Here is a 6,641-nt window from a genome sequence, read left to right on the forward strand (position 1 = left end):
TCAATCCAGTAGGAGGCCACACGCAAGTCTCTCGTACCTACACAAAAAAATAAGAACCTCGCAACCAATGCGATAAAGGGGTTGTCAATCCCTTCGCGGTCACTTACGAGAGTGAGATCTGATAGAGATGATAAGATAATATTTTTGGTATTTTTATGATAAAGATTAAAAGTAAAGATTGCAAAACAAAAGGTAATATAAATGACTTGTTAACAGGAGATTAATAAAATGGAGAATAGACCAGGGGCCATAGGTTTCACTAGTGGCTTCTCTCAAGATAGCATAAGTATTACGGTGGGTGGACAAATTATTGTCGAACAATTGGTAGAAAAGAGAATACTTATGAGAATATCTAGGCATGATCCTGTATATAGGCATCACGTCCATGACAAGTAGACTGACTCCTGCCTGCATCTACTACTATTACTCCACACATCGACCGCTATCCAGCATGCATATAGAGTATTAAGTTCATAAGAACAGAGTAACACATTAGGTAAGATGGCATGATGTAGAGGGATAAACTCAAGAAATATGATATAAACCCCATCTTTTTATCCTCGATGGCAACAATACAATACGTGTCGTTTCCCTTTCTGTCATTCGGATCGAGTACCGCAAGATTGCACCCAAAGCTAAGCACTTCTCCCATTGCAAGAAAGATCAATCTAGTAGGCCAAACCAAACTGATAATTCAAAGAGACTTGCAAAGATTACCAATCATACATAAAAGAATTTAGAGAAGAATCAAATATTGTTCACAGATAGACTTGATCATAAACCCACAATTCATCGGATCTCGACAAACACACCCCAAAAATAGTTACATCAAATAGATCTCCAAGAAGATCGAGGAGAACTTTGTATTGAGATCCAAAGAGAGAGAAGAATCCATCTAGCTAATAGCTATGGAACCGAAGGTCTGAAGTAAACTACTCACACATCATAGGAGGGGCCATGGAGTTGATGTAGAGGCCCTCCGTGATTGATGTCCCCTCCTGCGGAGCTCCGGAAAAGGCCCCAAGATGGGATCTCTTGGGTACAAAAGGTTGCGGCGGTGGAAATAGGGTTTCATGGTGCTCCTGGATGTTTTCGGGGTATATGAACATATATAGGAGGAAGAAGTAGGTCGGTTGAGCCACAAGGGGCCCGTGAGGGGGGAGGGTGCGCCCAGGGGGTAGGCGCGCCCCCTGCCTCGTGGCCTCCTCATTGGTTGCTTGACGTCCACTCCAAGTCCTATGGATCACGTTTGTTCCAAAAATCACGCTCCGAAGGTTTCATTCCGTTTGGACTCCGTTTGATATTCCTTTTCTGTGAAACACTGAAATAGGCAAAAAACAGCAATTTGCACTGGGCTTTGGGTTAATAGGTTAGTCCCAAAAATAATATAAAAGTGTATAATAAAGCCCATTAAACATCCAAAATAGAATATATTATAGCATGGAACAATCAAAAATTATAGATACGTTGGAGACGTATCAGTTACTCTTGATTCATTGCACATCCCGGTACACCGCCGGAGGCATTCGTATAGAGTCATATTTTGTTCTAAATATCGAGTTGTGATTCTTGAGTTGTAAGTAAATAAAAGTGTGATGATCATCATTATTAGAGCATTGTCCCAGTGAGGAAAGGATGATGGAGACTATGATTCCCTGTGACGCCCCGAGATCGACGCGCCAGGTGTCTTCTAGTTATTCGCCGCTGTTGCCATGTCATTTGCTTGCGTGTTGCATTTCATCATGTCATCATCCGCATTACATCTGCATGTTTTCGGAAACTGCATCCGTCCGGGTCTCCCTGTTCCTTCCGTTGTCTGTTCTGATCTCACACACACTTGCACGCGCCCGCGGCACCTCCGTAATAGTATTTTATAAGTGGCTGGAAAATGTTCTCGGATTGGGTTGGAAGTTGGCATGCGGTATTTTTATTGTGTAGATAGGCCGCCTGCCAAGTTTCATCGCATTTGGAGTCCGTTTGACGCCCCAACGGATAACTATAGCGACAATATAGTCGGTCAAAACGTCGGACGTTTTCGGTCTCCGGAAACTGCTGCCGGGTCTCTCTCTACTCTCCCGCAGCCCTCGGCCTTCTACATAGTCACAACCAGCCCACGTAGGCCTACCTATTCTCCCTGTCGATCGAATCCATCGGTCGCAATCGGAGGCTCCGAAAACCCCTCTTAACCCCCACTTGCCTCCGTGGCCTTTTGTCAGACCCCCTCGCCTGTGTCCGAAACTGTCCCGAACCTGACCCAGATAGTCATCACTGTTGGGTCCGGAACATCCCCAAACATCTACAAAATATCATCGGTTTCTCTTTTGGACTCCCTAGCTAATTTATACGTGAACATCCGATTACGATCGGAGGGACCTAACCGCCTTAAACTGATCTGATTTGCTATATATAGTCTCCCTCTGTCCAGACTAACCCTAGATTCTAGGCAGCTTGTCCCGTCAAGCCGCCGCCACTCCTCTCCTCGGGATCCCAGCAACCTTCACCCTTATTTCCTCACTGCACCAACCACCGGCCAGATCCACCAGCCGCCGCTGCGATCTGGTCTGTTGGATCAGGATCCAACGGCAGCCAGCGACCCCAGCCACCCACGCCTCCTCCCCGCAGCTCTCGATCCGATCTGAATCGAGGCCTACCTCCAGCCTGCACCCGCATGGAGCTCCTCTACGCCCGAGCTGCACCAGGCCCGAGCGACCCCGCCGGAGAGAGCCACCGCCGGAGCTACTCCGTTCCTCGCCCGAACCAGCATGTCGTCCTCACCGCCCTGCCCCTTCTCTCTCCGTCGCTGAAGCTCTCTCTGCCTCACTGGACTCTCTCTATTTTCTTTGTAACAGCGATGCCGCCATCTTATTCCCGGAGGAGTACCTCGACAGGAACGCCGCCCGCGGTGCCCCCGATCTTCCCCGGCGCGACCCCGTTCCGCTGACGCCCCTACGCCATGCTGCCATGCCCGGCCTCCCCGCTCACCCTTCTCTCATTTGGATCGAGCTCGCGCTCGCTGCAGCCATGGACTACGAGCCGCAGCTCGCCGGATCAGCTCCAGGAAACAACCCCACGCGCTGTGGACCCCTCTGCCGCGCCGTGCTCCTTTCCCGAGCTCCTCCTCGTCGTCCCAACAACAGCACCGGATCCCTTCCTCCTGACCTCCTCTTCCCCTGCTTCTTCCTTCTCCTTCCCATCCCTGTCTTTCTCTCATGTTCTCTCTCTCTCTCAGGTACATGAACGACGCCATGGCCGCTGCCTCGAGTTCCTGCCACTGCCAAAGACCCGCCCGCGGTCAGATCCGCCGCCCCGGACCCGTTCCCGGCCGCCGCCTCTCCTTCCCCTGCTCTGCTTCGAGGAGGAAGATGTTGCTGCCTCGATCCACGTCAGCGCGTCGCTGCGCGTTGACACCGCTGTCACCTGGGCTGCGTGGCTAGCGCTCCTCCCCACCGAACCGAGCCGGCCCATCTTCTCCTCTCCTTCGACGCAACCGCCGGCCTGCCTCTACCCCCTCTGTAGACGGGCCAAAGCCCATGGGTGAGCACCCGAGCCCCCTGCACAATTGGGCTAGCAGATTCGGCCCGTTTCGTGTTTTTCCCTTAGAACGATTTTCCTATTTTTCCAGAGAGTGCAGTTTTACAGAAAAACCCTCAAACTTCATTCATTTAATAACTCATCAACCATGCATCCTATTAAAATGATTTATATATGAAAAGTGCTTAGAATTTTGTGTAGTTTAATAATATGTCACTTTCATCTATGTTTAAAATGCTTAAACTGCTGTTTGCATTAATTTGCATATTGCCATGTTAAAATGCTTTATTTCATAACTTAATAACCGTAGTTCCATTTTAAATAAACTTTATATGTAAATGGGGTAGAAAAATGCCTAGTTTAACATGGTGGCATTACTTTACATGTTTAACAACTCTAAAATATGGTTTAGGGCAGAACAGTACCAAACCTAAAATATGCACACGAGGAGTTTACGGACTTGTTGTTTGTTATTTCTGGCCTCTGATAAACTTGACTAAATAGTTAGTTTATGTATGCTTCACCTCTTGCCATGCTAATCAACATTTAATATTGTTGAGTACATAAACGGGAGAGAACTAAATAAGCCATGTGGTGTTCCGTCAATATGCAACTCATTGCATATTGAGCTCCACATAATTTGTAGTGTTGTTTATTGCACTTTGCCATGCCATGCTTCATTAAACCGGACATGCATCATACTTGCTTGCGCGTCATGCCATGATTATGTGATGGTTGTTTACTATGTTGTTTGCTTCTTTTCGGTGATGTTTCTTCGGGTTAGTTCCGATAACGTCGCGTTTGTGAGGATTCGTTCGACTACGTCTGTTTGTCTTCTTCATGGACTCGTTCTTCTTCCTTGCGAGATCTTAGGCAAGATGATCATACCCTCGAAATCACTTCTATCTTTACTTGCTAGTTGCTCGCTCTATTGCTATGCCGCGATACCTATCACTTGCTATATCATGCCTCCCATATTGCCATGTCAAGCCTCTAACCCACCTTTCCTAACAAACCGTTGTTTGGCTATGTTACCATTTTACTCAGCCCTTCTTATAGCGTTGCTAGTTGCAGGTGAAGCTGGAGTTTGTTCCATGTTGGAACATGGTTATTGTTGGGATATCACAATATCTCTTATATTATTTAATGCATCTATATACTTGGTAAAGGGTGGAAGGCTCGGCCTTATGCCTGGTGTTTTGTTCCATTATTGCCGCCCTAGTTTTCGTCATATTGGTGTTATGTTCCTTGATTTTGCGTTCCTTACACGGTTGGGTGTTATGGGGACCCCTTGACAGTTCGCTTTGAATAAAACTCCTCCAGCAAGGCCCAACCTTGGTTTTACCATTTGCCTCACCACCACCTATTTTTCCCTTGGGAGTCGCTCTCCCGAGGGTCATCTTTATTTTAACCCCCCTGGGCCAGTGCTTCTCTAAGTGTTGGTCCAACCTGAGCGATGTTCGGCGCCCCCTGGGCAATCAGGGTCTATGCCAACCCGACGTGTTGCTCATCCGGTGTGCCCTGAGAACGAGATATGTGCAACTACTATCGGGATTTGTCGGCACATCGGGCGGCTTTGCTAGTCTTGTTTTACCATTGTCGAAATGTCTTTTAACCTGGATTCCGAGTCTGATCGGGTCGTCCTAGGAGAAGGAATATCCTTCGTTGACCGTGAGAGCTTGTGATGGGCTAAGTTGGGACACCCCTGCAGGGTTTGAACTTTCGAAAGTCGTGCCCACGGTTATGGGCAGATGGGAATTTGTTAATATCCGGTTGTAGAGAACTTGACGCTTAACTTAATTAAAATGCATCAACCGCGTGTGTAGCCATGATGGTCTCTTTCCGGTGGAGTCCGGGAAGTGAACACGGTTCTTGTGTTATGCTTGAACGTAAGTGGTTTCAGGATCACTTCTTGATCTTTTCTAGTTCATGACCGCGCGTTGCTTCTCTCCTCGCTCTTATTTGCGTAAGTTAGCCAGCATATATGCTAGTGCTTGCTGCAGCTCCACCTCACTACCTTTTCCTACCCATAAGCTTAAATAGTCTTGATCTCGTGGGTGTGCGATTGATGAGTCCTCGTGGCTCACAGATACTTCCAAACAGTTGCAGGTGCCGATGAAACCATTGTAGATGACGCAACCAAGCTCAAGTGGGAGCTCGATGAAGATCGTGTTTGTTGTGTTGTTTCGTTTCCAGTTGATCAGTAGTGGAGCTCAGTTGGGGCGATCGGGGATCTAGCATTAGGGGTTTTCTTTCTTTATTTGGTTCCGTAGTCGGACCTACATTGTATTCTGGATGATGTAATGCTATATTTATGTATTGCGTGAAGTGGCAATTGTAAGCCAACTCTTTATCCCTTTCTTATTCAGTACATGGGATGTGTAAAGATTACCCCTCTTACGACATGCCTACTATGCGGTTATGCCTCTAAGTCATGCTCCGACATGTGGGAGATATAGCCGCATCGTGGGTGTTACATTCCCCCACTAGTCGGGATGAGACTTCGGACGAAAAATATAAAAAGGCCAAAAAAAGAGGGCCCCAAAAAATGAGAGAAAAAGAGAGAAGGGACAATGATACTATCCCTTTTCCACACTTGTGCTTCAAAGTAGCACCATGATCTTCATGATAGAGAGTCTCTTATTTTGTCACTTTCATATACTAGTGGGAATTTTTCATTATAGAACTTGGCTTGTATATTCCAATGATGGGCTTCCTGAAAATGCCCTAGGTCTTCGTGTGCAAGCAAGTTGGATGCACACCCACTTAGTTTGTTTTGTTGAGCTTTCATACATTTATAGCTCTAGTGCATCCGTTGCATGGCAATCCCTACTCACTCACATTGATATCTATTGATGGGAACCTCCATAGCCCGTTGATACGCCTAGTTGATGTGAGACTATCTTCTCCATTTTATCTTCTCCACAACCACCCCTCTATTCTACCTATAGTGCTATATCCATGGCTCACGCTCATGTATTGCGTGAAGATTGAAAACGTTTGAGAACATCAAAAGTATGAAACAATTGCTTGGCTTGTCATCGGGGTTGTGCATGATTAAATATTTTGTGTGATGAAGATAGAGCATAGCCAGACTATATGATTTTGTA

General features: G+C 46.8%; 1 long non-coding RNA gene across 2 annotated transcripts; it reads left to right on the plus strand.

Moving 5' to 3' along the window:
* The first annotated feature begins 2,450 nt into the window (after positions 1-2,450).
* On the plus strand, positions 2,451-5,732 carry LOC123127354 (uncharacterized). 2 transcript variants are annotated; one of them, XR_006462430.1, is made up of 3 exons: positions 2,451-2,764; positions 2,850-3,534; positions 5,635-5,732. It is a non-coding gene; the product is annotated as an uncharacterized lncRNA (long non-coding RNA). The 2 variants fall into 2 exon arrangements; XR_006462399.1 differs by lacking the exon at positions 5,635-5,732 and having other exon boundaries at positions 2,850-3,627.
* The last annotated feature ends 909 nt before the right edge of the window (positions 5,733-6,641 follow it).

The sequence above is a fragment of the Triticum aestivum genome, chromosome 1A (assembly GCF_018294505.1).
Source record: "Triticum aestivum cultivar Chinese Spring chromosome 1A, IWGSC CS RefSeq v2.1, whole genome shotgun sequence".
In the NCBI taxonomy this organism is placed as follows: Eukaryota; Viridiplantae; Streptophyta; class Magnoliopsida; order Poales; family Poaceae; genus Triticum; species Triticum aestivum.